Here is a 20,646-nt window from a genome sequence, read left to right as displayed (position 1 = left end):
TTGGGTTCCTCATCCTTTAGAAGTGCCACTCATCAGACAACCTGAACCCATTTTCTAAACAACCAGACTACATGCACCCCCAACCTTCAATTGGTGAATTTCCCATTCCTGGAGTCTTAAACCCAATGGTGGTGTCATGAGTATTTGACCTATGATCTTCCAGTGAACCTCTTTGTCCACCTGTGGGGAGGAAAGCACGGTGGCCCTCAGGAACTCCTTTCTTTGGCAAATTGGACTCTTGGGTTCAAAATTATATTCATTCCCCCTCACAGCTGCTGGTGTACCAGCATAGGTTTTGTAGGTAAGCCTCAAAAGACTGTGTAAAATTCAGGAACACATAACAGAGAACTAAACACCACACTCCACCCAGACATTCACGATTTTGGTGTTTCTCATAAAGTCGTAAGTCCTCGCACCTTTAAGACTTGGCTGATAGAGATACACTTATCCTCCCCTTCCTTTCTCTCTCCCCTCATTCCAACCCTGGGAGTTTCGGGAATCTTCAGCAGGGGTCCCAAAAATCCTTGGCCAATTTCTCCCATGGCTCCGGCCTTGTCCAGGATGGGAGCCTCTACAGTCAGGATTCGGTGACAACCAATCTCTGCAGCTGGAACCTGCCAATAGGCACTCCTGATCTTTGGTTCTAGAAGGGATGACCATTTTGCCAATAAATCATTTTCTTCATCTCCCTTACACTACACTTGCATCTCCTTCCTTCTACCCTATACTACTTTTGTGTCCCCTTCCCTCTCACCTATACTATGTTTGCGAAATGTGTAATGTGTCCTCTCTGCTGGTTGACTCTCCCTTACAATGCTTCTTGGATAACCTCAAAACCCTCTCTTTGATACCAGACATAAAACCCCCAAAATTGATCAAATATAGCACCCAGAATTGGCTCACTTGTGCCCTATACAACCAAACTAAATGACCCTCTTTTGGGTCTCTGGATCTCTCAAAACTAAGGGATCTTTGCAATTACTGTGAGCATTCGAAAAAATGGGTAAAGAGCCTCTATGTCCAAGCTTTCTTCTTGCAATGGTCCAGTTCTGCTCTCTGAACCTCTTGCAAACCTCTACAATTTTTTCTAGCTTGCAAAACAACCCCCACAACCACTGACACCCAATCTTTTCCTCCTCCAGACTTATCCACTTCTTTTGAGCTTCCTGATGAAACTCCATCCTATCACCTGGCTTGAATAGGTCCTCGCCCTCAACCTTCTGCCCCAGCCCCTAAACAGTCTCCCCCACCTCAATAACATGCTTTCTCCCTTCCAATTACTAGGACAAAAACCCAAACAACACCCTTCTTCAACTCGTTGCCCCCTTGCTGGGCTAGAAGTTACTGGAGTTATCCCTCCACCCACTCACTCCTCTTTTCTCCTGTCAGTAACCACACCCAGTCCCACCAAGTCCTCTGACCAGTTAAACCAATGATCAAACTAGCTGAAGAGAGCCCTCAGACCCCTATCTGAGATCTGATGAAAATGGCCTTTAAAGTTGCTTTATCCACTGAAAACAGGTTACTAAGAATTTAACGTCCCTTACAGGCTTTTTGGGATATTCACTCCTGTCCTCCCTTCTGCTCTACCTGTTGTACTGCTCAAGGTTTCCTTGATAGGGAAAATACCAAACCCCTTTCTCATTATTCTTTTACATCTCCTTCCTCATTCTCAGATCCACCCTAGCTGCTTTCAGCCCCATATTCCCATCTTCCCACTACCTACACAGGCCCTCAGAAAAGTCTTAACTGACCTTCTCCAGATATCATCTCCATAGCTGATTTTAGAACTGTCAGCAAAGAATCTCTACAGAAAAGTTCAATGTAGAGAAACTTCCTCTTTTCGTGTTGCTCTGTTTTACTTGGCCACTGGGTGGAAAAAAAAAATTAGCACTCCAGGTGATGGACACCCCCTTAATAGATTTTTACAAAAATATGTAGACAAGGCCAGTGGCCTTGAGATTAGCTACACAGAGATGACTACATTTCTAAGATAAGAGAAGTTACCAACTGGGCTCCATGTAACAGCTGGCAGGGGGAGGGGAGGAAAGGAAAGGAAAAGAAGATCTCTCCTTCTCAGGTGTCTTTGAAGGGTTAACTTGCTCAGAACAGAGGAAAAACATGGCTTTTTTGTGAACTTCTGCAGACTGTGAACTTTTGAGCCCCACCATTTACATGCTTGTAACAAAATCCTGAAACTACCTAAACTTGGGATTCATGTGATTGATTACAACACAAGCTGTGCCCTCTGAATCTAGCTGCAACCAAATAAAACTTTGTTCTCTATTTTTGGTACTAACTTAGGTGACTTGTCGCTTGTCCATCACTACAACAGTATAATTCTATATACTTAAACATTGTTTATGTTTTCATGAAATGATAAACAGATGTGATTAATTGTGTACTGCAAATAACAAAATATCTCTTGTTAAAATGGAATATTTTGCCTAAATTCAGAAATGTACAAGGACTGTTTCAAAATGTGAATAAAGAAGGGGCTAACAGATGGGAAAGCAAAATTACAAGGTCCTAGCTATGGATTTAATAGATGGGATAAAAGGTTTCTGTCTAAGACAGTCTGTATGATTAAGTAAATAAGAGGGTTTAAGCAAGTAATAAAGAAGGTCTGTATATGTTGGCTATGTAGGTTTAAGTAAGTGATAAAGAAGGTATGTGAAAAGTGGATTATATATGTAAGTTTTTTGGGCAAGTAATCTTGAAGGAATTAAGCATTATAAAACTATGGTTAAACAACAATTGTTATTTTGCAATATTGTAATATGTTATTTCTTTAAGAGCTAAACTTGATAATGTAAAAACATCCATAGTAAGTGTGGTACTATTACTCTTCTTTCTATATTAAACATGTTCATATTTTCCAGGTATATAAATCTTTAAGATAGAAGCTTTAAAAATAATTATATAAATCTGATGTTCTCCAAAATATTGCATGGTAATTTTAGGCTTATAAAAATAACACATTGGAGATTTATTTATATCATTTAATTTTCTATAACTGGACCTGTTATCAATAAGATTAATATAAATTTATATACACTGGGGTACAATTTAAATGTAATATCAGATTGTGTTATCTAATATTCATGTGACCTCAAACAACAATGTATGTGAATTTTATAAAATGATATTTAAAAGCAAAGATCAGCTTCAATACTAGAACACTTTACCTAAGATTTATAAAGAGCCCCACCTTACCTGAGATAAGGCTCTGTCTCCCATCTTTACTACATGACAGAATGACTCCAAAGTAGGCCAGATTTAAGCTAAAGCCCAGTAGTCCTAATTAAAGAATGGTGAAACTAACCTTGCTGGATGTTTAAGATCAAGACTTTAATTAAAATGGCCAAGAAAATGAATACTTGGCTCTGACCCTTTGAATCAGTCGGAATCTAGGGAACAGAGAACTTCTGTAAAGAGCTTGGCAACTCTGGGCCACAAAACCTCATGATCAGGGAGATTAATGTGACCCCTGGAGAATGAAAAGCCAATCAGTGTACTTGCAGTGAATAGGAGGGTCATTGGAGACAGGAGACATCCTTGATTCTTCCAATGGAAGCCACATGGTCAAGCAAGACCTGGACCAATCCTAGTGCAAATGTCACCAGCAGAACTAAAAAGCTGCTTTCAAGTTCTCCACATGAGCAACCACTATGGGAACTTGGCTGACACTTAACAAGAGATAGAAAGGAAGACAATTTTGACCAGCTTGACCTTAAACACCTACGAAAAGGAGTTATACAAAACACAGTCATTCTTGGGAGTAATGAAGGACAAGAACAGCTAGAAAAGGGGAAACACCAACTCGGCCAACAGGTTCCATGGGGAATGTTCAGTCAAACATGGCCTTGGCTCCTCCCCCCTCACAGGACCTCTGTTAGTCAAATTTATGTTTCTCCTAATAGGACCATGATGCATTAAATTGCCTACAGAAGTTCCTGCAAGATCAGATACAGAAAATTACCAACCAGGCAGTCAATAAACTACTTCTTTAAGTACTTTACTTTAGGACTACCAGCCCCGATGCCCCAAATGGAGACCTATGACTATTGACCAACTCCCCTGGCTACAGAGACTCTGTGCACATTTAAAACCCTCTCTAACCCACTTTCCACTTTTTTACAACCCCTATTTCACTTCCTATGAATAATAACTATTCTCCATCAGGTTCACTCTGCTTGTTCTGTCTACTCTAAGTATCCCCACAAGGAAGCATCAAACCTAAACTCCCTACACATCAGAAGAGGAGCCAAAAGCCAGATGAAGACTGGAAGATCAACTTCAATCACATGCTTAGGCACCAAAAGCTTCAGTACCTACTTACTTCGGTTGATACTTTTTCAGGTTGGATGGAAGCCTTTCCTGCATCCAGGGAAATTGCTGACACCATCATCTCTATCCTCATTGAGGAGATCTTTCCCAGATTTGGACTTCCCATCATGATCCAGACAGACAATGGTCCAGACTTCACTTCTTAGGTTTTTCAACTAGTCTTCAAAGGCCTCAACATCATTTTGATGCTCCACATTCCCCACATACCTCAATCCTCATTTTCTATCCCAACCACAGATGACACTTTAACATCCAAGTGACTTGGAACCAGGATGACACCACCCACTCTCAATTTTTGGATCAAGGCTATTGCTCTTCCACTGGCTGCAATTGGGTAGTCACTCTTAAAATTTCTGAATTCAACCAAGCCACCTCTGATACTTCCTATAGTCCCTGCAACAGGATCAATGGCTGATATCAAGGATCTCCTCCACTCAGAAATGGTTTGATGCCATTGACAACCTATGGCTTTAAGGAAAACTTGTGGAGTTTGCGCTTCTGAGATAACTGTCTATAGCCATGGGATGTTATCTCCAGCTGCCCTGATATTTTTAAGCCTGTCCCTGAACATTTCCCTGCTCTCCCATGTAGGCTCCATTACACCTTCTCTCAGCAGGAAGTAGCCAAACAATTTTGTACCAAACCCAGCCCCCTTAACTTAGAAAAACAAGAAGGGAGGAATGTTAGGTGCAGGAGAGGCTTAACTAAGTTGGCTGCAGGATAATCCACACACTCAAACACCCATATGTCTGGTCTTTATCACCTGTTTGCATCAAGTCTGAATACACAGATACAATCAAGGCTGAACACTTGACCTTCACCTATCTGGTGCAACAGAAACCCACATCTGACCCCTGCCCCATCTGCCTAAAGGCAGAAAATGTCACCATTAGCATCTACTGTGTGGTCTAATCATTGTCTGCCAACTAGGCAGCTTGGAGACCCAGAGACTCTATTAGAATTTGGCTATGAAACTCTCTCCTGCCAGGCCCCCCTCTCTTTCTCTCACTGTCTTCCTCTCTTGCTTTTGTTCTATCTTGCTCTCTCTCTCTCTCTCTCTCTCTCTCTCTCTCTCTCTCTCTCTCTCTCATTCTCTCTCTCTCTCTCTCTCTCTCTCTCTCTCTCTCTCTCTCTCTCTCTCCTCTTTGGCACTGCTGCAATAAAGCAGTGATCACTGAGAGTGTTATTGTCACTTTCCTTTCACCCCTGACACCCTGGTGGGAGGGGTTTCCTGACTGGAAGGAAAAGTATTTTCTACCCTGGCTGTGGTGGTATATGGGCTTCCACTGACAGACAGGTTGGAGGGGTGTGCCTCAAGATTGGGCAAGTCTCCTCTACCCTGGCATATGTGGTATAAAGTTACCCTGTACAACAAGGTGGGAGGGGTATCCTGTCTGGAGGGGAAACTCCCCACTACCTTGGCTAAGGCAGTATAGGAGTTACTCCCATTCTCAGGTGGGAGGTGTTTCTCACCTGGAGATGGGGGTTGCCTCTACCCTGGCTGCTGGGGTATATCAGCTCCACCTGACATCCAGGTGGGAGGGACCACCTGCTTGGAGAGGCAAGTCCCCTCTATTTTTCATGTTTTGTATTCGAGATCACCCCCCTACCCAGATGGGAGGGGTCTCCAACCTAAATGGGCAAGTCCCTTCTACACTGTCTGCAGTGGTATACTATCTTTCCCTGACACACTGGTTAGATGGGTGTCTCACCTGAAGGGTCGAGTCCCCTCTACCATGGCTTCAGCAGTAAAGGATGTCCCTCTGACACCCAGGTGGGAGGGTCTCCTGCCATGTGTGGTGAGTCCCCTCTTCCCTGCCTGTAGAAGTATAAGAACTCCCTTAACAACCAGGTGGAAGGGATCTTCAGCCTGGAGGGTCAAATCCCCTCTCCCCTGCCTCTGGCAGTATAGGAGTTCCCCCCAACACCCAGCTTAAGGGGTCTCCCGACTGGAGGTGCTAGTCTGCTCTACCTTGGCTATAACGGTGTGGTATCTCACCTCCACACACCCAGGTGGGAGGAGTCTCCCCCCTGGAGGGGAAAGTCCCATCTACCCTGGCTGTAAAGGTATACAATGCTCCCCCAGACACCCAGGTAGGAGGGGTCTCCCGCCTAGAGGTACCAGTCTATTCTCCCTTGGAGTACAGGAGCACCCCAGGTCACCCAGATGGAAGGGGTCTCCCTCCTAGAATGGCGTGTCCCCTTTACCCTGGCCTCAGTGGTATAAGAACTCCCACTGACGCCAAGGTGGGAGTGGTCTCTTTCCTGGAGGGGCAAGTCCCCTCTACCCTGGATGTGGCATTATATGAGCTCCCCCCAACATACACAAACTGTTGGGAGTGTTCTTCCCCTAAGACAGGCGAGTCTCCTCTACCCTGGCTTTGTCAGTATACAAGCTCCCCAGAGACTTAGGTGGAAGGCGTCTCCTGCTTGGAGCAATGAGTCCTGTCTACCCTGGCTGTAGTGGTAAAAAAAAACTCTCTCATACACCCAGGTGGAAGGGCTCTCCTGCCTGGAGTGGCAACTCTTCTTTACTCTGGCTGAGGCGGTATACAAGCGCCCCCCTCCCTCTACAAACAGGTGGGATTGGTCTTCCGCATGGAGGGGCGAGTCCTCTTTACCCTGGCTTTGGCAGTATATAAGCATCCCCCAACAACCGGGTGTGAGGGGTATCCCCCCGGAAAGGCGACTCACCTCTACTTTAGCTAATGCCATAAAACTGCTCCCAGTACACCCAGGTGGGAGAAGTCTTCTGCCTGCAGGGGCATGTTCCCTCTACCCTGGCTGTGGCAGTATAGGAGCTCTCCCATATGCCCAGGTGGGAGAGGTCAACTGCCCATACAGGCAAGTCCCCTCTACCCTGGATGCTGCAATAATCACACTCTACAGGACACCCAGTTGGGATTGGTCTCCCTATTGAAGAGGTGAGACCCCTCTACCCTCACTATGGAGATATAGGAGATCACTCAGTCATTAAGGTGTGAGGGGTCTTCTGACTGGAAGGGCAAGTCCACTCTACCCTGGCTTCAGTGGTATACATATAGGAACTCCCTCTGACACCCAGGTGGGAGGGGTCTCCTGCCTAGATGTGTGAGTCCCCTCTACCCTGGCTTCAGCAGTAAAGGAGCACCCCATGACACCCAGGTGGAAGGGGTCTCCCTACTCGAGTGGGAAGTCCCCCCTATCCTGGCTGTGGCAGCATACGAAATTCCCCTGACACACAGGTGGGAAGGGTCTCCCAAGTGGAGCAGATATTCCCCTCTACCCTCATAGCAAAGGTATAGAAGCCCCCCCCCCCAGACACCCAGGTGAGAGGGGTCTCCCAACTGGAAGGGCGAGTCACCTCTATCCTTGTTGTGGTGGTACATGAGCTCCACCTAACACACTGGTGGAAGGTCTTCAGCCTAAAGGTGCGAGTCCCCTCTACTCTGGCTTCAGAAGTATAGGAGCACTCCAGGACACCCAGGTGGATGGGGTTTCCTCCTGGAGTGGTAAATCCCCTTTCCCAGGCTGCAGTGGTATAAGAGCTCCCACTGAAGCCCAGGTGAGAGTGGTCTCTGGCCAGGATGAACAACTCCCCTCTATCCTGGCTGTGGGGGTATCTGAGCTACAACTGAAAACCAGGTGAGAGGGATTTCCCACCTGGATGGGCAAGTCTCCTCTATCCTGGCCAAGGTGGTATACAAGTTCCCTGCAACACCCAGGTGGTAGGGTCTCCCGCCTGAAGGGGCAGTCCCTCAACCCCGGCTGGTGGTGTATCAGAGCCCCCTCCTACCCTCAGTAATGAGGGCTCTCCCGCCTGCAAGGGTGAGTTCCTGCTACCCTAACTGCAGCTGTATACCCACTCTACCCCAGCAGCTGCTGTATACCTACCCTTCCCAGACACCCATGAGGGAGGCGTCTTCCACCTGGAGGGGTGAGTCCCCTCTACCCTGCCTAAGGCAGATAGGAGTTATCCCCATTCCCAGGTTGGAGGGGTCTATCACCTGGAGTTGCGGGTTGCCTGTATACTGGCTGCTGAGGTTAGATTTTCCCCTGAAACCCACCTAGTGGTGTGTACCAGCTCTCTAAGGCACCCAGATTACAGGGTTCTCCTGTTTGGAGAAGCGAGTTTACTCTATTCTTGCTGCTTTGATATACAAGCTCCCCACCATACACAGATGGGAGGGGGGTCTCTCGCCTGAAAGGGTGATTCCCCTCTACCGTGGCTCCAGTGGTTAACTAGCTTTCCCTGACACCCATGTTGGATGGGTCTCTCACCTGGAGGGTCGAGTCCCCTGCACCCTGGCTACAGAAGTAAAGGATCTCCCCTTGACATCCAGATGGAAGGGTCTCCATCCTGGAGAGGTGAGTCCCCTCTACTCTGCCTGCAGTGGTATAGGACGTCACCCCTACTCCCAGATGGGAGGGGTCTCCTGCCTCCAGTGGCGAATCCCCTCTACCCTACTATGGCAGTATATGAACTCAGCTGACAACCAGGTGGAAGGGATCTTCCACCTGGAGGTTAGAGGCCCCCACTCCCTTGGCTCTGGCTGTATAGGAGCTCCCTGGACACCCAGGATATAGGGTCTCCCAAATGGTAGAGCGAGTCTCCTCTATACTGGCTGTGGGGGTATACAAGCTCCCCCAGACAGGCAGAATGGTCTACCGCCTGGAGCAATGAGTCCCCTCTACCCTGGCTGTGGCTGTATAAAAGCTCTCCCAGACACTCAGGTGGAAGGGGTATCATACGTGAAGGTGAAAGTAACCTCTACCATGGCTTCATTGGTATAAGAGCTACCCTGACACTCAGGTGGAAGGGGACTCCTGCCTGGAGGGTCAAGTCCCCTTTATCCTGGCTGTGGTGGTCTATTATCTCACACTGACACCCAGGTTGGAGGGGTCTCCTGCCTGGATGGGCGAGTCTCCTCTATCCTGGCTAAGGTGGTAAACAAGTACCCTATGACATCCAGGTGGTAGGGTCTCCCACCTGAAAGTGTCAGTCCCCTCAACCCTGGATAAGGCAGTATAGGAGTTGCCCCATTCACAGGTGGGATGTGTCTCCTCTGGAGTTGGCAGTTGCCTCTATCCTGGGTGCTGGGGTATATGAGCTACACCTGAAACCAAGGTGGGAGTGTTCTCCTGCCTAGAGGGGTGATTTCCCTCTAGCCTGGTAGAGGGGTTGTACCAGCTCTCCCAGACACCCAGGTGAGAGGAGTCTCTTGCCTAGAGGTGAAGTCCCCACTACCCTGGCTGCTGCAGTATAGGAGCTCCCCTGACATGAATTTGGGAGAAGTATCTGGGCAGGAGGCTAGAGTCTCCTCTACTCTGCTGCATTGGTGTAGGAGCTCCCCAGGACACCCAGGTGGAAGAGGTATCTAGTCTGGAGTGTTGAGTTCCCTCTACCCCGCCTGAAGTGGTATCAAAGCTCCCCCAACACCCAGGTGTGAAGTCTCATCCCTGAAGGGATGAGTTTTTTCTTCCCTGGCTGTGGTGGTATAGGAGCTCCCCCCAACACCCAGGTGGGAGGGTTCTCTGGTCTGAAGGGGAAAGTACCATCTACCATAGCTGTGGTGGTATAAGAGCTCCCCCTGATACTCAGGTGGCAGGGGTCTCCTGCCTGAAGGAGTGAGTCCCTTTTACCCTAGCTGTGCCGGTGTATGATCTCACACTGACACCCAGGTTGGATGGGTCTCCTGCCCGAATGGGCGAGACTCCTCTACAGTGGCTTAGGTGTTATACAAGTACCCTATGACAACCAGGTGGAGGGGATATTCCACCTTAATGGTCAAGTCCCCTGTCCCTGGCTCTGGCGTTAATGGAGCCCCCCTGACACTCAGGTTATAGGGTCACAAGTCTGGAGAGGGTGTACCAGCTCTCCCAGATACTCAGGTGTGAGGGGTCTCCTGCTTGGAGGGCAAGTCGCTTCTGTTCTGGTTGATGTGGTATAGGAGCTCCAGACCATAACCAGATTTCAGGAGGTCTCCTGCCTAAATGGGTGAGTCCCCTCTACCCTGGCTGCACTGTTTTATTAGCTTTCCCTGTCACCCAGGTTGGATGGGTCTCTCCCCTGGAAGGTCGAGTCCTCTTCACCCTGGGTGTGGTGGTAAAGGATCACCCCCTGACACCCAGGTGGGTGGATCTCCAGCCTGGAGAGGCAAGTCCACTTTACCCTGGCTGTAGTGATATAGGAGGTTCCCCCTACACCCAGGTGGTACGGGTATCCCACTTCCAGTGGCGAGTGTCTTCTACCCTGCCTGTGGCAGTATATGAACTCCCCTGATAGGCAGGTGGAAAGGATATTCTACCTGGAGGTTCTAGTCCCCTCTCCCCCAACACCCAGGTTATGGGGTCTCCAGAATGAAAGGTTGAGTCCCCTCTACACTGGTGCAGGGGTATAGGAGCTCCCCCAGTCACCCTAGTGTTAAGGGTCTCTTGCCAAGATAATCATTTATCCCCTCTACCCTTGCTATGGCTGTATAAAATCTCTCCCAGACACCCAGTGGTAGGGTATATCCTGCCTGGAAGTGAGAGTACCCTCTATCCTGGTTGCTGCAGTAATCCAGCTCCCCCAGATATCCAGGATTTAGGGTCTCTGAACTGGAGGTGTGAGTCCTCATTATCATGGCTGCAGAGGTATAAGAGCTCACCCAGACACCCAGATTGAAGGAGTTTCCAAACTGGAAGGGCAAATTCGCTGTACCCTGGCTTCAATGGTGTAGGAACTCCCCCTGTCACCAAGGTGGGAGGGGTTTCCCACCTAGAGGAGTCCCCTCTACCCTGAATGATCTGGTATAGGAGCTCCCCTGACAATCAATTGGAAGGACTATTTGACCCCGAGGCTAGAGACTCCTCTAAGCTTCTGCAGCAGTATAGGAGCTCTTCTGGACACCCAGGTGAAAGAGTTCTCCCATTGTAGTGTTGAGTTCCCTCTACCCCACCTTCAGCAGTATAGGAGCTCCAGGGAACCCAGTTCGGAGTGGTATGCCACCTGTAGGGGTGTGTCCTCTCTTCCCTGGATGCGGTAGTATAGAAGCTCACCTTGACACCCAAATCGGAAGGGTTCCTTGCCTGAAGGTGAAAGTACCCTCTACCATGGCTGCAGTGGTATAAGAGCTTCCCTTGGCACCCAGGTGGAAGGGGACTCCTGCCTGGAGGGATGAGTCCCCTTTATCCTGGCTGTGGTGTTATATGAGCTCTCACTGATACCCTGGTTGGAGGGATCTCCCACCAGGAGGGGAAAGTTCTTTTCTTCCTTGGCAATGGTGGTATATGAGCTCCCACTGAAAGCCAGATTGGAGGGGTCTCCCTCCTGGATGGGCGAATCTCCTCTAACCTGGCTAAGGTGGTATACAAGTACCCAGTGTCACCCAGGTGTGAGGGTCTCCCGCCAGAAGAGGCGAGTCCCCTCAACCCTGGCTGCAGGGCTAAAAGAGGCCCCTCCTAGAGTAGGAAGGGTTCTCCTGCCTGGAGGGCAAGTCCCTGCTACCCCAGCTGCAGCTGTATACAACCCCCCTCTCTCCAGACACCCAGGTGGGAGGGGTCTTCCACCTGGAATGATCAGTCCCCTCTACCCTGGCTAAGGCAGTATAGGAGTTAACCCCATTTCCAGGTGGGAGGTTTCTCTCTCCTGGAGGTGCGAGTTGTCTCCACCCGGGTTTCTGGAGTATATGAGCTGCACCTGACAACTAGGTGAGAGGGATCTTCCACCTAGAGGTGGGAGTCTCCTCTACCTGGGCTAAGGGTGTATAGGAGTTACTCCCATTCCTAGGAGGAGTTTTTTCCTGGATGTGCAATTTGGCGCTACCCTGGCTGCTGGGGTATATGAGTTCCACCTGACATCCAGGTGGGAGGGGTCGTCTGCCTGGAGGGGTGATTCCACTCTACTCTGGCTGCAGAGGTTAAGGAGCTTCCACTGACACCCAGGTGGGAGGGGTCTCATGCTTAGTGCGGTGACTTCCCTCTATGATGGCTGAGGGGTTGTACCAGCATTCCCAGTCACCCAGGTTTGAGGGCTCTCTTGCTTGGAGAAGTGACTCCTCTCTATTCTGACTGCTGTGGTATAGGAGCTCCCCACCCATAACCAGATGGGAGGAGTCTCCCTCTTGAAGGGCCAAGTCCCCTCTACCCTGGCTTTCCTTGACACCCAGGTGGGAGGGACTCTGGCCTGAAGAGGCGAGTCCCTTCTATGATGGCTGAAGTGGTATAAGAGGTTGGAGGGGTCTCCTGCCTGCAATGGCAAGTCCCCTCTACCCTGCTATGGCAGTATATAAAATCCATTGGCAACCAGGTGGAAGGGATTTTCTGCCTAGAGAGTCCAGTCCCAACTCCCTTGGCTCTGGCTGTATAGGAGTTCCCCGACACCCAATGTATGGAGTCTCCTGAATAGAGAGGCGAGTCTCCTCTACACAGGCTTCAGGGGTATATGTGCTCCACAAGACTACCAGATGGGAACTGTCTCCCACCTGGTGCAATGAGTCTCCTCTACGCTGGCTGTGGCTGTATACAAGCTTTTCCAGACACCCAGGTTGGAGTGGTATCCCGCATGGAAGGGCGAGTCCCCTCTATTTTAGCTCTTGCCATATAAGAGCTCCCACTACAACCAGGTGGGAGGGGTCTCCCACCTGTGGGGGTGACTCCCCTCTACCCTAGCTGCTGCAATAATCAAGCTCCCTGGGACACCTAGGTGGCAGGGGCCTCCTGATTAGAGTGGTAAGTCTCCACTACCCTGGCTGTGGAGGTATAGGAGCTCAACCAGACACACACGTGGGAGGGGTCTTCCTCCTGGAGTGAGAGTCCCCTCTACCACTCTACCTGGCCTAAGGGGGTATAGGAGTTACTCCCATTCCCAGGTGAGAGGTGTTTCTCGCCTGGAGGTAAGAGCTGCCTCTACCCTGGCTGCTGGGGTATATGAACTCCACCTGAAACCCAGGTTGAAAGGGTCTCCCTCCTGGAGGGGCCAGTCTCGTCTACCTTGGCTGCAGTGGTATACTAGCTGTCCATGACACCTAGGTTGGATGGTTCTCTTAACTGGAGGGGCGAGTCCCCTCTACCCTGAAGTGGCAGTATAGGTCTCCCCACCACACACACACACACACACACACACACACACACACACGCAGGTGGGAGGAGTTTCTCGCCTGAAGGAGCAAGTCCCCTCTACCCTGGCTGTGGAGGTAATTTTACAAGATCCCGCTGATACACAGGTGGAAAGGGTCTCCCAACTGGAGCAGGAAATACCCTCTTCACTGGCTTTGGAGTTATACAAGCTCCCACAGACACCCAGGTGGGAGGGTTCTCCTGCATGGTGTGGTGAGTCACCTCTATCTTGGCTATGGTGGTGTATGGGCTCCTACTGATACCCTGGTGGGAGAGGTCTCCCGCCAGCAGGGGAAAGTACTTTCTACCCTGGCTGTGGTGGTATAAGAGCTCCTGCTGAAAGCCAGGTTGGAGGGGTCTCCCGCCTGGATGGGCGAGTCCCCTCAACCCTGGCTAAGGCAGTATAGGAGTTGCCCCATTCTCAGGTGGGAGGTGTCTGTCACCTGGAGGTGCAAGTTGCCTCTACCCTGGCTAATGGCCTGTATGAGCTCCACCTGACACCCTGGTGGGAGGGGTCTTCCCCCTGGAGTGGTGAGTCCACTTTACCCTGGCTAAGGTAGTAAAGGAGTTAATCCCATTCCCAGGTGGGAGGTCTCTCTCCCCTGGAATTGTGAGTCACCTCTACCCTGGCTAATGGCCTGTATGAGCTCCACCTGACACCCTGGTGGGAGGGGTCTTCCACCTGGAGGGGAGAATTCTCTCTACTCTGGCTGCAGTGGTTAAGGAGCTTCCCCTGACACCTGGATGGGAGCGATTTCCCACCTAGAGGGGTGACTTCCCTCTGTCCTGGCTGAGAGAGTGTACCAGATCTTCCAGACACTCAGGTGGGAGGGGTCTCCTGCTTTGAGGGCCGAGTCCCTTCTATTCTGGCTGCTGTGGTATAGGAGCTCTACCACTATACCAAGATGGGAGGGGTCTCTGGCTTGTAGGGGCATGTCACCTCTACCCTGGCTGCAGTGGTTAATTAGATTTCCCTGACACCCAGGATGGATGGGTCTCTCCAGTGGCCAGGTGTGTTTCCTGTCCCATGGCTTCTGTGGTAAAGAATCTCATGCTGACAATCAGGTGGGAGGGGTCTCATACCTGGAGCAATGAGTCCCCTCTACCCTGTCTGTGGTGGTATACATGTCTCAGACACCCATGTGAGTGTGGTTCCCACCTGGAAGGACAATTCCCTTCTATCCTGGCTAAGGTAATATACAAGCACCCCACTACACACAGGTGGGAGTGGTCTTCCACCTGGAAGTGCGATTCCCCTCTACTTTAGTTCTTGATATATAAGAGCTCTCAGTATACGCAGGAGTGATGGGTCTTCTGCCTGCAGGTGTATATTCTCTCTACCACCATAGGAACTCCCCCCGACACTCAGTTGAAAGGTGTCTCCCACCTGTAGGGGCGAGTCCCCACTACCCTGGCTGCTCCAGTAATCAAGTTCCCCTGGACACCCAGGTGGGTGGGATCCCATGATTGGGGGGTGAGTCCCCTATTCCCTGGCTGCAGAGGTTAAAGAGCTCAACCAGACACCAATGTGGTAAAGGTCTCCTGACTGGAAGGGAAAGTCTACTCTACCATGGCTTCAGCAGTATAGGAACTCCCTTTGACACCCAGGAGGGAGGGGTTCTCCCGCCTAGAGGAGCAAGTCCACTCTACCCTGGCTTCTTTGGTATAGGAGCTCCCCAGGACACCCAGGTGGAAGGGGTCTCCCTCCTGGCGGGGTGAGTCTCCTCTTCCCTGGCTGCAGCAGTATAATAGCTCCCCCTGAAACCCAGGTGGGAGAGGTCTCCTGCCTAGAGGTGAGAGTCCCCTCTACCCTGACTGTGGCGGTATAGTATCTCCCACACACACACACACACCCAGGTGGGAGGGTTCTCCCGCCTGGATGAGCAAGTCCCCTCTACCCATGCTGTGGCAGTATATGATATCCCCCTGACACACAGTTAGGAAGGGTCTCCCAACTGGAGCATCGAGTCCCCTCTACTCTGGTTGTGGAGGTATACAAGCTGCCCCAGACACCCAGATGGGAGAGTTTTCCTGCATGGAGGGGCAAGTCCCCTCTATCCTGGCTGTTGCGGTATATCATCTCCCACTGACACACTGGTGGGAGGGATGTCCCGCCAGGAGGAGCAAGTACTTTCTACCATGGCTGGGGTGGTATAGGAGCTCCAGATGACAGCCTGGTTGGAGGGTTCTCCCGCCTGGATGGTAAAGCCTCATCTACCCTGTCTAAGGTGATATACAATTTTCCCATGGCACCCTGGTGGGAGGGGACAACTACGTGGAGGGGTGAGTCCCCTCTATTCTGGCTGCTGTGGTATAGGAGCTCCCCTGATACCAAGATAGAAGGTGTCTCCCCCTGGAAAGGGGCAAGTCCCCTCCACATTGCCTCTGGAGATACACAGGCTCCCCCACACATCCAGGGGGTGGGGTCTCTTGTCTTCAGGGGTAAGTCCCATCTACAATGGCTACAGCAGGATAAGAGCTCCCCCTGACAACCAAGTGAAAGTGGTCTCCCACCTAGTAGGGCAAGTCCCAGCAGTCCCTGTCTGCAGCTGTATACATGCTCCCCCCAACACTCAGGTGGGAAGGGTCTCCCGCTTGGAAGAGCGAGTCCCCTCTACTCTGGCTAAGGCAGAATACAAGGTCGCCCTGACACCAAGATTGGAGGGGTCTCTCACCTGGAGGAGCATGTTCAGTCTACCCTGGCTGCAGTATTTGAGTTTCCCCTGACACACAGGTGGGTGGTGACTTCTTCCTGGAGGTGTATGTCCCCTCTACCTGGCTCTGATGGTATAGGAGCTCCCCCCAACACCCAGATTATAAGGTCTTGTGACTGGAGAGGTGAGTCCCTTCTACACTTGCTGCTGCAGTATAGGAGTTCCTCTGACAACCAGGTATGAGTATTCTCCAGGATGGAGGGTAGAGTCCCCTCTACCCTGACTATGGCTCTATAGGTGCTCCCCCAGACAACCAGGTGGAAGGGATCTCATGCATTGAGGGGTGAGTCCCCTCTTCCCTGGCTGAGGCAGTATAAGAGTTCCCCCTGACACACAGGTAGGAGGTGTCTCTCGCCTTGAAAGGCGAGTCCCCTGTATCCTGGCTGTGGTGGTATAAGGCTCACCTCCCACACCCAGGTGGAAGGGGTCTCTTGCCTGGAAGGGCAAGAGTCCACTCTACTTTGGCTGGTGCCATGTAAGAGCTCCCAGGACATCCAGGTGGGAGAAATCTCCTGCCTGCATGGGTGAGTCCCCTTTACCCTTGCTGCAGTGATATAAGAGCTCCACCTGAAACCCAGGTTGGAGGGGTCTCCTGACTGGAAGAGTAAGTCCGCTTTACCCTGGCTAAGGTGAAATACAAGCTAGCCCTGGCACCAAGATGGAAAGGGGTCTCTCACCTGGAGTAGCATGTCCACTCTACCCTGGCTGCAGCAGTATATGAATTTCCCCTGACACCCAGGTGGGAGAGTGCTTCCTCCTGGAGGGGCAAGTCAACTCTCCCCTGGCTGCCTCTGTATAGGAGATCCCCCAGACATCCAGGTGCCAGGTGTCTCCTGCCTAGAAGGGCAAGTCCTGGCTGCAGTGGTGTAAGAGCTCTCCCAGACACCCAGGTGGGATGGGTCTTCCTCCAGGAGGGTCAAGTGGGCTCTTCCCTGGGTGCTGCTGTATAGGAGCTCCCCCAGACATCCAGGTGAGAGGGATTTCCTTCCAAGAAGGGTGAGTCCCTTCTAGCCTAGCTATAGTGGCCTAGGAGATCCCCCAGACACCCAGGTGGGAAAGAGGTCTCCAACAAGGAGAGGTGATATGGATATGGTAGTATAGGATCCCTCCCCACCATACCCACATTGGAGGGGTCTCCAATATAGAGGGGCGAGTCCCCTGTACCCTGGCTGCTGCAGTATATAAGCTCCCCCTGACACCCGGCTGGGAGGTGTCTCCCGCCTGAAGGGGCAAGAACCCTCTACCCTGGCTGCTCTTGCATATGAGCTCCCCAGAAACCCAGGTGGGAGGAATCTTTCGCCTGGAGGGGCTAGTCACCACTAAACTGGCTGCAGTTGTATATGAACTCCTCCACTCACACCCAGGTGTGCAGGGTCTTCCGCCTGGAGGGGCGAGTCCCCTCTACCATGGCTGGCACAGTATACTGGCTCCATCTGACACCCAGGTGGGCGGGGTCTCCGGCCTGGGGGGAAGAGTTTCCCCTACCCTTCCTGTGGCAATATGGGAGCTCCCCTGGACACCCAGCTTCAAGGGGTCTCCCTCTTTCAGGGGCACGTCCCGTCTATTGTAGCTGCGGTGATATAAGAACTCCCCCTGACACCCAGGTGGAAGGGGTATCCTGCCTGTAAGGGTAAATCACGTATACCCGGGCTATGGCAGGATAAGAGTCCCCCCTGACACCCTGGCAGGAAGGGTCTCCCGCCTAGAGCAGGGAATCCCCTCTACCCTAGCTGTGCAGGTATATAAGCTTCCCCAGACACCCTGTTGGGTGGGGTTTCACGACTGGAGGTGCGAGTCCCCTCTACCCTGGCTTTGGTGGTATACAAGCTATACAAGATCCTAGCTGGAAGGTGGGAGGGGTCTTCCACATAGAGGGGTGAGTACCCTCTACTTTGGCTGGTGACATATAAGAGCTCTCAGGACACCCACATGGAAGGCATCTCCCAATTGGAGGAGCGAGTTCCCTCTACCCTGGCTGAGAGGCATTGGAGCTTCCCCAGACACCCAGGTGGTAGAAGTTTCGGGACTGGAGGGTCACATCCCCTCTAACCTGGCTGCATTGGTATTGGAGCTCCCCTGACACCCAGGTGGGAGAGGTCTCTCACCTGGAGGGGCTAGTCCCTGCTACCATGACTCAGCAGTATAAGAGCCCCCACAGTCATGCAGGTGGTAGGGGTCTCCAGCCTGGCAGGGCAAGTGCCCTCTACCTGCGGTAGTATATGAGCTCGCCTCAACACCCAGGTTGATGGGGTCTTTGCCTGGAGAGGCAAGTCCCCCTCTAACCTGGCTACAGCAGGATACAAGATCTCCCCAACACTCTGGTGGGAGGGGGTCTCCGGCCTGGAAGCGGGAGTCCTCTCTACCCTGGTTATGGCTGTGTACTAGCTCCCCCAACACCCAGTTGGGAGGCATCTCCTGCCTGGAGCTGCGAGTCCACTATACCTTGCCTGCGGGGGTATACAAGTTTCCCACACACCCAGGTTTAAAGGGATCTCCAGCCTGGAGGGGCGAGTACCTGTTACCCTGGCTGTACTTCTGTAGGAGTCCCTCCTACAAACCCAGGTGTGAGGGGTCTCTTGACTGGAGGGGCCAGTCCCTGTTACTCTGGCTGCGCCTAGATATGAGCTCCCTGTGATACCCAGGTGAAAGGGATATCCTGCCTGGAGGTGCGAGTCCCAAAGGGGGCTCCCTTTGGAAAACATAGCACTGACTCTTGCCTGGGAACTTTAGCCTCCCTCATCCTGGGCCCTGCTCCTGACCTCTGACACCCTGCAGTGGTCCTGGGCCTTGAGCCCTGCCCCCCCTTTCTCCCCTCTTGCCCCTCCCTATCCACGTTTCTTTTCATTCACCCAGGCCCAGTTGCTAGCACTTGGCTCTCCATTACTGAACCTGGCTCCTTACTTGAGACCCTGGATACCCTTCTTGAGGACCCTTTCCCTTTCCCTAGGTTTCATGCCCCTTTTGCCAGCCCCCTCCTGAGCCTCCCCTCTGATCCCCTCATGCTGTGGTTTCCTGACACTGCCTAGACCCTCCGCTCACCCTGCTTCTCCCTAGCCTATGCTACTTGAATGGATCCTGGCAGCCCAAACCCTCCACACACTTCTATACACCAGCTATTCCCTCACAGTACTATCTTTGGCTCGTCCTTTGATCCAGGTCCCTCTCTGTGGATCTACTCACCTGGGGCAGAGGATCAGATTTGGCTCTCCTCTGTGCCCTGAATGCTCCCTATGGAAACGCAGCCCTGCCTCTTGCCTGAGTCCCCTTCACTTCTTGAAACTTGAGGCCTGGCAGTTAACATGGGAGTTGCTCCAACCCAGCCCTGACCGATCCCCTCCATTCACTCCCCTGCCCTCTGGCCTTGCATGCTGCCTCTAGCCAATCCCAGCCTTCCCTAACCCAGACACTTGGAGCTCCTGTCCCTGTATTGTGCCCTCCCTTGAGCCCCTGACCAATTTCTTGATGTCCCTTCACATAGTGAGGAGTCTCTTCATGTTTGATCTGAACTGGGGCCCCCTTGCTTGGGCCCGCCAGAGGGCTCCCCTAGTTGTTTTTTGAGCTTCCTTCTCTCTCATGGTCCTCGTGCAGCTCATCCTCCCCATCTCCTCGTGAATTCCCCTGGTGCTCCTGAGTCTCCTGCTCCTTCATTCCCGTATCCTAGGTTGGTCAGGTGGGTACTTGTCTGAGCACCTGGCTAAGATCCTGGCTCTCCTCCCACAATGCACCCACTGCGACAACCAGCCATGCAGTCTTATATCCCTCATCATGGCCCCCCTTCCATTGCCAGTGTTCCTTTGCCAGGTCCCTCTCTATGGATTCTCATCTGGGCCAGAGCATCTTATGAAAAACAGAGCCCTGCCCCTCGCCTGGCCCAAATACTCTTTCTGGGTGCTTGGTCCTGCACCAGGAACTCTGACACCTGGTAGTGGCCCTGGGCCTGGATCCTGACTGCCCCCTGCTAGATCCCCTGCCTTCCTTCCCAAGTCTTATTCACTATCCTAAGCTCCCTTCACAAGCCCTGGCCCTTGGCACTCCATTTCCTTGCCGGGCTCCTTGCTTAAGCCTCTGGTGGCCCTTCTTGTTCCTTTCTTTTATGGGCTTTGTCTGAGTGTTCCTCTCTGGGGCAGCTTATCTTTTCCCCTTGGCTCCCCTGTAATGCATTACCCTAGTGCAGCCATGCCTTACTGGCCCCGCCCTTCCCTGCTCTTCCCTAACCTGGGCCCTCCTCTAGGTTCCTTGTCTTAGCTCCTCACTACACCCAGACCCATCCGGCGGCCCTTGATGCTGTGCCCTCCTATGGTACTCTTGTCGTTTCTGTCTCTCCCAGGCCCACTTTCCTGACACACTACACATGATGCTTACCAGACCAGTTACTTGACCTGCCCTCTTGGCCCTGTGGGTTGCCGTTGGGAAAATGTAGCCCTGCCCCTTGTCTGGGCCCTTTGGCCTCCCTCAGCCTGTTCCTTGCTACCCAATTCTGACACCCTGCAGTGGACCTGGGCCT

Source organism: Marmota flaviventris, chromosome 20 (genome assembly GCF_047511675.1).
Source record: "Marmota flaviventris isolate mMarFla1 chromosome 20, mMarFla1.hap1, whole genome shotgun sequence".
Lineage (NCBI taxonomy): Eukaryota > Metazoa > Chordata > Mammalia > Rodentia > Sciuridae > Marmota > Marmota flaviventris.
The sequence above is the reverse complement of the archived record's forward strand: the minus strand, read 5'-3'. Positions refer to the sequence as shown.